Below are 9,605 nucleotides of genomic sequence, written 5' to 3'. Positions count from 1 at the left end.
TTAAAGAAAAGCAACTATCTTGATAACTTCGCTAGTTTCCTTCAAATAGTACTTTGCCATGCTTGGTTTCTGGCCAACTGTGCATGCAAACACTTGTGATATTATTGGAAGTGCTGGATTAGAAACTGAACGAGCAATGATTTCAAACACGTCTTGATCTGATCAATCATCCCCAATGCACAATAGAAAATCTGGTGATTTACCCTCACTCCTCAGGCTTGAGATTAGATTCTCCACAACTATACCCATGCTCACACCTACACCTTAGATTAAAAAATAGCACAACCATTATCTAACAAATAACCCCATCATGCATCAAAACATAGTTCAAATACCAAAACTGCAATAAACCTTTACCGTTGTGTACCTGAGGTTTCACTTCAACTACGTGTTGCCCTATTTTAACAACAACAGGCTCATTGGTCAGCACATTCTCAAGGTGATCAAGAAGCTCTTTGGCTTCGCATGATCCAAAATAAGGATCGGCTTCTTGATGGTGCCAAACAATTGCACTCTCCTTGTGTTCATTGAAAGAACCATCTGTTTCCTGTGTAATGTGCCATTACAAGTTTTGCCATCTTCTTCCAGTTAAAATAAGTTGTCAACCCACATGTCTCCCAAGGAGTATCCCTCCTCAACATGTCACACAATCCACACACCAAATTAGACGAATAATAACAAAATAAAAACAAAACAAATTGGTCCAATGTCATTGGTGTGGAATTTATAACCCAAACTAACCGGCAAGTGCACCGGGTCATACCAAGTTGTACATCAAGTGAATGAGGGTCGATCCCACGAGGATTGATGGATTAAGCAACAATGGTTAAGTGATTTATGATGCTTGAGCATCTTTCTTATCTTTTCCTAGTGAAATTGCATTTAAATTGTTAAGTTTAATCAAGAATTAATCATCTTTTAGCCACTATAGATGCTACTTTGAGTCTCGTGCGATTTTGTTTATTTTAGGCAGCATTTGGCTGGATTTGATATTGAGGAAGCTTGCACAAATGGAAGGAGCTCAAGAATTAAAGGAGAGGACAGCGAGGAGTGACGCGCGCGCGTACTTGATGTGTGCGCGTGATTTGGAGCTTTCTATGGCGACGCGTATGCGTACCTGACGCGTGCGCATGATTTGGAGATTTGTGCAGCGACGCGTACGCGTACCTGACGCATACGCGTGACACGCAAAGAAGACCATTGACGCGTACGCGTGACTGATGCGTACGCGTGACATGCGCCACGTGCAGTAAACGCTGGGGGCGATTTCTGGGCCCCATTTTGGCACTCAAATAAGGCACAGCTCTCTGCCAAGTTAGGCGCGGATCCAGTGAAGCCAAATGGTCCCCACGTTACAAGGCGCGAATTATTTAATTGATTCTGATTTAAATTTAAATTTTAAAATAGGAAAAGATATTATTTTAATTTTAGGAATTAGACTTTAAATTAATTAGGATTAGATATAAAAGATAATGGGATTCCACATTCTGCACTTTTACAGTTTACCTGAATCCTTATTTTCTCTCTGAACCATGAGCAACTAAACCTCCACCGTTAAGGTTAGGAGCTCTGTCTATTGTATGGATTGATACTATTATTTTTCTATTTTAATTCATGTTTTGATTTATATTTCAAGAATTGTTTTCGTTCTTTATCTTATGAATTTGGGTGGAACGGAAGTATGACCCTCTTTCTAATTGAGTTCTTTTATAACTTGGAAAAGCTCTTTACTTGAACAACAGCTTGAAAACAATTTCTCCTAAATTCTAATTATCTAGGTTTAATGGAATACGTGACATATAATCCTCTTATTTTTAGGTACTTAGGATTTTTGTGGCATATAAACTGGAATTTGAACTTCACCTTCTAATTGGAATTAATTGACCAAGAAATTTGCGGTTGATGAATTTTAGAGGAGACTAGGAAGGTCTAAGGAATTAGGGTCTAGTCACAAGTAGTTTGCCATGAATTAAATCTTGCATGATTAAAATAGTTAGTAAGAAAAGTCAATCCGAAAAATAGATAACTCTGAAACCTTAACTGCCTTCTTTATATTGTCTTCTCAATTCAATTTATTGCTTGCTTTCAGATATTCTTAATTACTATTTAATGCAATTGAACACTCAAAACCATTTTCTGCTCGCTTAACTAAGTCAATCACTCAATCATTGTTGCTTAGTCCATCAATCCTCGTGGGATCGACCCTCACTCACCTGAGGTATTACTTGGTACGACCCGGTGCACTTGCCGGTTAGTTTGTGGTTAGAAATTCCGCACCAATTTACGTAGTTAGACAAACAGAAATGGTGTTTTAAGAGTTCAAAAGCATAAACAGTAATCAAAGAATAAAAAAATAAGCAGTAAACTGAGGTGAAATATATATGGAGATATAATTAAGACTTCAGAGTTATCTATCTTCCGGATTGACTTTTCTTACTAACTATTTTAATCATGCAAGATTCAATTCATGGAAAACTATATGTGACTAAAACCTAATTCCTTAGACCTTTTTAGTCTCCTCTAACCTTTCTCAACTACCAATTCCTTGGTCACTTGATTCCAATCAGAGGGTTAAGTTCAATTCTAGTTTATATGCCACAAAATCCCTAATTACCCAAATATAAGAGGATTATGTGTCACGTGTCCCGTTAAGTCCAAATAATTAGAAATTTAGGAGAAATTATTTTCAAGCTGTTGTTCAAGTAAAGAGTTTTTCCAAGTTATACAAGAACTCAATTAAAACAACGGTCATACTTCGTTCCACCTAGATTCATAAGATAAAGAACAAAAATAATTCTTGAAATAGAAATCAGTACATGAATTAAAATAGAAAAATAATAGTATCAATCTATACAATAGACAGCGCTCCTAACCTTAACAGTGGAGGTTTAGTTGCTCATGGTTCAGAGAGAAAACTAGGATTCAGAAAAACTATAAATTGTAGAATGAGGTAGAAGAGAAGAGAGAAGAAGAGCCCGAAGGGCTGATTCTTTTTCCTTTTATATCTAATCCTAATTAATGTAAATTATATTTCCTAAAACTAAATAATATCTTTTCCTATTTTTAAATAAAATAAAGTTTAATCAGAATTAAAATATAATCTTTATGCATCTTCAATTGATGAATGGGGACCACTTTGCTTCGTAGGAGTAGCGCCTAACTTGAGAAATCTCAAGTTAGGCGAGGAGGATGCAGCACGAAATGGAGTGGTTGCGTGTGTGCTGTGCTTAACTTGTGTGTGGTGTGCGCCTAACTTGAGAGCCAGCATCCAATTTGTGCGTGCTTGTTGTGCTATGCGCCTAACTTGAGATTTCTCAAGTTAGGTGCAACCTTGGCAAACTTCCCATTGATGCATTCTCTTGTCCTGGCGCCTAACTTGGGTTTACCCAAGTTAGGCGCCAACCATGCAGCCTTGGAGTAATGCATTTAGTTGATCTCGGCGCCTAACTTGAGAAACCTCAAGTTAGACGCCACCCTTGCAGAATTGATGGAGAAGAAGTATAGACTATTATACATCGTTGGAAAGCTCTGGAAGTTAGCTTTCTAACACCACTAAAATCACGTCAATTGGACCTTTGTAGCTTGAGTTATTTAGGTTAGAGTGCAGAGAGGTTAGGGCTGACAGCATCATTCGCTTTCTTCTCTTTTTCTACAGAAACTCCAACAAATCCATCTGAATGCTACCTGAAATAAACATAGTTTCACACGACTCAAATTAGCATCCATAGTGGCTAAAAGATAATTGATTCTTAATTATACTCATGATGCACAAAAACTTGTCCCTCAACAAATTTCCCTTCGGCAAGTATACCAAATTATCGTCAAGTAAAAACTCACAATAGAGTGAGGTCGAATCCCACAGGGATTGATTGGTCAAGCAATTTTAGTTGGAAGAGTATGCTAGTTGAGCTAAATAGAAGGTGGTTGATATTGCAGGAAATTAAATGGCGAGAAAGTAAATGGTAGAAAATAAAGTGTAGAATCTTAAATGGAGATTGGGGGAGATGAACATGGAAATAAATGGCAGAAAGTAAAGAGAATGGGTAAGATTAGAAATGGGGAATTCATTGGGCTTAGAAGATGTTGAATTCTCCGGATCAAGTTCATTCTCATCTCTTCCTCAATCAATGCATTCATTGATCTCCTTGGCAATATTAAGTGATCGGATCCCAATTCCTTGGCAATCCAATCTCTCTAAGCTTGAACAATTGCCCAATTCCTTAATTTAATTGCTCATGGGAAGAGATGAAGTGTGGTCACTGATTATACCACATGTATTTCCAAATCAAAGTGTTTGGAGGATTACATGTCACTATATCCGCCCAGCCCCCAATTTGGTCCAACATGAGAAAGCATTTCTAGCATGATCTCCTCATCCCTTTTCCAAGGCTCAGAGGAGATCCAATTATGGAGAGTTTCTTTTCCAACACAACTAACCAATTGAATTAAGATCGAAAGCTTTCTAGCAAATCAAGAGAAAAGAAAGAGGAAGAAGAATGAAAATTATAATTGATCCATCAAATCACAATAGAGCTCCCTAACCCAATGAAAGGGGTTTAGTTGTTCAAAGCTCTGGGAATGGAAAATGGCAGAAAAGAATACATGCTTAACTATAAAATAAAGAAAAGTAAATATATAGAGGGTAGTTCTCTAAAGTGCCCAGCTTCTCTATAGTTCAAAACTACTCCTATATATACTACTCTTCTTGAGCTTTTAGTGAGTTCTTCAAGTCTTGGATGTGGGCCTTAGATCTTGAGTTGAAGCAGGTACAATCTTCAGTGGGCTCAGCTTGCAGAAAAGTATGAGTTAGGCATGGGCGTTAATTAGGACGTTAGTGGTGTTAACACTAAGTGAAAATGTGGGTTCGAGAACATTAGTGGCAATCACCTTTCTCACTAACGTTCGAACCCCAAAATGGTCCACGTTAACTTCAACGTTAGTGGCACCAACATGACCACTAACATTGCCTCATGATCCTTCGCAAACGTTATTGGGAATCACCTTTTTCAATATCGTTGCATTGTGCCCCCTTTCCCCACGTTAGAGTTCACGTTAACTAGGTTAACATGGCTCTTAACGTAGGCATGCCTAAGTTTCGAGAGCGTTAGTGACACTTACCTTTGTCACTAACGCTCCAAACGCTCCTCCTCTCCACGTTAGAGTTCACGTTAACTAGGTTAACGTGACCACTAACGTGGTAGTGAATGCCATCTCCAACGTTAGTGACAAAGGTGAGTGTCACTAACATTGGCTCATCATGCTTAGCTCCACGTTAACTTTCACGTTAGTGGTCTTAACGTGACCACTAACGTGGGCAATGTTGGCTTGATCCAACGTTAGTGACAAAGGTGAGTGTCACTAACGTTGGCATTGTCTTCCCCTTCCACGTTAGAGTTCACGTTAACTAAGTTAACGTGACTCTTAACGTGGCCAATTGCCAATTTGGAGCGTTAGTGGTGTTCACTTTTACCACTAACGCTGGAGCTTCCTTTTTCTTCACGTTAACTACCATGTTAACCCAGTTAACATGGCAATTAATATGGGCTTATGAGGGCTTCGCAGGCATTATTGGTGGTCACCTTTTTCATTAACGCTACAAGCTTGTCCCTATTCCACATTAGTGGTTACGTTAATTAGGTTAACGTGACTGCTAACGTGGCTTCTTCTTGCTTCCTTTGTCCTGAAATCAAGCAAATAAAGTGCATCAAAGCTCTAGCCCAAGTAATGAGATTATGCATCATCAATTTGTCATTCAATCCTTGCAAAATCCTCATAAAATCATGTAAAATTCACACTAGTTGCTTGAATCAAGGTGTAAATGAAATTTCATCCAAAACTTGCTTATTTCCTAAGAAAATGCATGAAAATACCTTAAAACAGTAAAGAAAAGGATAGTGAAACTGGCCTTGATGCCCTGGCATCAACTCAACAATTTGAATGCAAATTCACTAGGAAAAGATAGGAAAGATGCTCACGCATCACAACACCAAACTTGAACTATTGCTTGCCCTCACGCAACCAAAACTAACAAAGGCTCAGGATGTGAATTTGCATGAGAGTGAGAACTCAATTAAGCTCATGTCTCTTCTTGAAGTGGGGTTTATCTATTGCAATACTGAATAGTTTTGGCATCTCACTCTTCTTTGAATTAGAGGAATGTCACTGTCATTTGGAATTATAATCTGGATAATATTATGAATTCTCTAATCTTTTATACTTCAGTTTAATCCTTGAACACAGAAAATTCCCTTTAATTCTCTTTTCTTTGGTGCTTTGCACCTTGAGCCTAGCGGTGGCTTTAAATATTTTGTCTCAAGCTTCACTTGACACAAAAACACCACAATCACTTAACTTGGGAACTCTCTTTAAGTTCTGATTTTTCTTTTAGTTACTCCTAGACAGTGGTGCTCAAAGCCTTTGGCATACTCTGTTGATTGCATTTGATCTCGACTCTTAGTGTTCTGTCTCAAGGATTACTTGACACATTTACACGACAAGCATATGACTAGGAAAACTACTCTTTGAGCTTTTAATCACGTCTGACCTCGCTAGTCATTGTTGCTCAAAGCCTTGGACCTTGCTTTCCTTTTTCTTTTGCTGTTTCTTTTGCTTCAAGGATTAAGCTTTCACTGACTTCAGAGAATTCATAATAGTTTTCTAAATTCTTGTTCCTTATATATCAACATCCTTTGATTCAAATTCAGATATGCACTGTTCATATCATTCATCCGAAATCACAAATAATACCACCATAATTAAGTAAATAAGACTATTATTTGTTATAAACTCTATTTCTCATGCAATACATCTTTTTCTTCTTTTTCTTTTAGATTCAAGCTCAGTGAGCAATACATGAGAATTTTTTTAAAACTAAAAGCAAATGACAGAATGAAACTAAATCTAGGAACTGATAGTACTAAAGATCATGCAGGAAATCAAAGCAACAGAAAATAGAAGACAACAAAATAAGAACAGAAAGGGAAATAGAATGAAAAAAACTCAACCACCTTAGTTATGTTGGTGGCCATCTCATTCCTCCAGCTGTGCTCCTCTATGAAGAACATTCATCTCCCCATGGTGCCACTGATGATAAGCTAAACAGAGAGCACACTCTACAACACCAAACTTAAAAGTTTGCTTGTCCTCAAGCAAAAAAAATCTCCAGAGTGTCAAAATGCCTTTTAATTGCTCCTATTCCTGTTCTAATCACTCTGCATGACCAAAACACATGTAAAACACGAAAAATTCTAAAAAAAATTAAGATAAAGTAATTTAAAACCAGAACTAAAATAACTATAATGCTAACATCAAAATAACTATAAAATTAAAACCAAAGTAACTGCAAAACCAAGGATACTAGTAGTTGGGTTGGGTTGCCTCCCAACAAGTGCTTCTTTAATGTCACTAGCTTGACACTTGATTGTTGAATTTTCTTCCTCTTCTTCCAATTGGTTAAAAGAAATGTTTCCAAGGGGGAAGAGGAGAAAATTAGTGCCCCTGATATAAATTCTGCCTAAGAAGCTTACTTTTATTGTGGTTAGCTTGATTTACCTTACTTGTTGAGGTAGAGGTTGGATTGATTTTTGTTGAGCTTCTCTTTTTCATGGATATTTTCTTCTGTTTCTTGGTCACGATCCTCTTTTTTGTGCTTTCCATGATTTCTTTCACTTCTTTGATTTCAAAATTTGGGTGTTGTGTGATGGTTGGAGTGTACCCTTCATCAAGAACTTCTTGAATTGGTGGTTCAATAAACTCAACCTCTATGCCACTCTCTACTTCATTGGAGTGTAGATTCCCATAATTGTTTTCATCTCTTACAACCTCCTTTGTTTGTGCATCTTCCTTCTTTGTTTGTGAATCTTCCTCTTCTTCCATGTGTCGGGGTCGAGAGTTCTCTAATTCACTGGAGTATAAACTCCTTTTATTGATTTCCTCACTTTCTTCCATAGGATCTTGCATTGTATCTCTTGGGAAGGAATTTGCTTGTTCCTCTTCCTGGGGCTTGGTAATCAACTCCATATATTTTTATATATTTTTGACACTCATCCTTATATCATGTATGTATTCTTTCATGAGAAGTTCAAAAGTTGATGGTTCTTGATATGAATAAGGAGATTGGTGGCTCTTGATATGAATAAGAAGGAGATGATGGTTCTTGATAAAAGTAAAAAGAGGATGGTTCTTGGTATGCATAAGGAGATGGTGGCTCTTGGTATGAATATAGAGATGGTGGCTCTTTATATGAATAAGAAGGAGATAATGGTTCTTGATAAGAGTAGAAATAGGATGGTTCTTGGTATGAATAGGGAGATGGTGGCTCTTGGTATGAATATGGAAATGGTGGTTCTTGATAGTTGGAACATGGAGGATTGAAGCTTCTTTGATTTTGACTTTGCCAACCAAAGTTCGGGCAGTTCTTCCATCCACAATAATAAGAATCACTCCTTGGATGTGAGTAGTAACCCATGTGGTCTCTCTCCATTATTTTTCCTTAGCACAAAACACCAAACAAAATTAAACGCACCATGTGGTAAACAGGCAAGCAAAGAACAAAGAATATAAAGAAAAATAAAATAAAATATAAAAGAAAATGGAAATAAAAGAAAAATAAAATAAGGAAAATAAACTGAATAATTAAGAAAATAAAATAACTAATAAGCAAAAAGGAGTATAAAATTTAAACTCAATAAGTAAAATAACTAGGAAGAATAAAACAACTAAGGGACCACCAAACTTAATTTCAGAAATTAAGTGAAAACAAAGAAAAAAATATCTTAAATAAAATAAATCAAAATATATTTGTTTTTTAAATTTAAAGAAATAAGTTAAATGAAATTAAAGTAAAAATGCCTAATCTAAGAAATCAAACAACCAGTAGTTTTCAATCACAGTCAATCCCCAGAATTTATAAACCAAACTAATCGGCAAGTGCACCAGATCGTACCAAGTAGTACCTTAAGTGAATGAGGGTCAATCCCACGAGGATTGAAGGATTAAGCAATAATGGTTTAGTGATTTACTTAGTTAGACAAACAGAAAATGGTGTTTTAAGAGTCCAAAAGCATAAACAGTAATCAAAGAATCCGAAAACAAGCAGTAAACTGAGGTGAAATATATTTGGAGAAACAGTTAAGACTTCGGAGTTATCTATCTTCCAGATTGGCTTTTCTTACTAACTATTTTAATCATGCAAGATTCAATTCATGGCAAACTATATGTGACTAAACCCTAATTTCTTAGACCTTTATAGTCTCCTCTAACCTTCATCAACCGCCAACTCCTTGGTCACTTGATTCCAATAAGAGGGTTAAGTTCATTTCGAGTTTATATGCCACAAAAACCCTAATTACCCAAATATAAGAGGATTATATGTCACGTGTCCCGTTAAGTCCAGATAATTAGAAATTTAGGAGAAATTGTTTTCAAGCTGTTGTTCAACTAAAGAACTTTTCCAAGTATACAAGAACTCAATTAGAGCAACGGCCACACTTTGTTCCACCTAGATTCATAAGATAAAGAACGAAAATAATTCTTGAAATAGAAATCAGTACATGAATTAAAATAGAAAAATAATAGTATCAATCCATACAATAGACAGAGCTCCT

The 9,605-nt window shown here is 36.6% G+C and overlaps 1 pseudogene; it reads right to left on the bottom strand.

The window, feature by feature from the left end:
- LOC130981602 (probable alpha,alpha-trehalose-phosphate synthase [UDP-forming] 9) lies at positions 1 to 7,875 on the bottom strand (annotated as a pseudogene).
- Positions 7,876 to 9,605: the final 1,730 nt, after the last annotated feature.

This window comes from Arachis stenosperma, chromosome 1, assembly GCF_014773155.1.
Source record: "Arachis stenosperma cultivar V10309 chromosome 1, arast.V10309.gnm1.PFL2, whole genome shotgun sequence".
In the NCBI taxonomy this organism is placed as follows: Eukaryota; Viridiplantae; Streptophyta; class Magnoliopsida; order Fabales; family Fabaceae; genus Arachis; species Arachis stenosperma.
This window is presented reverse-complemented; position numbering and strand designations above follow the sequence as displayed.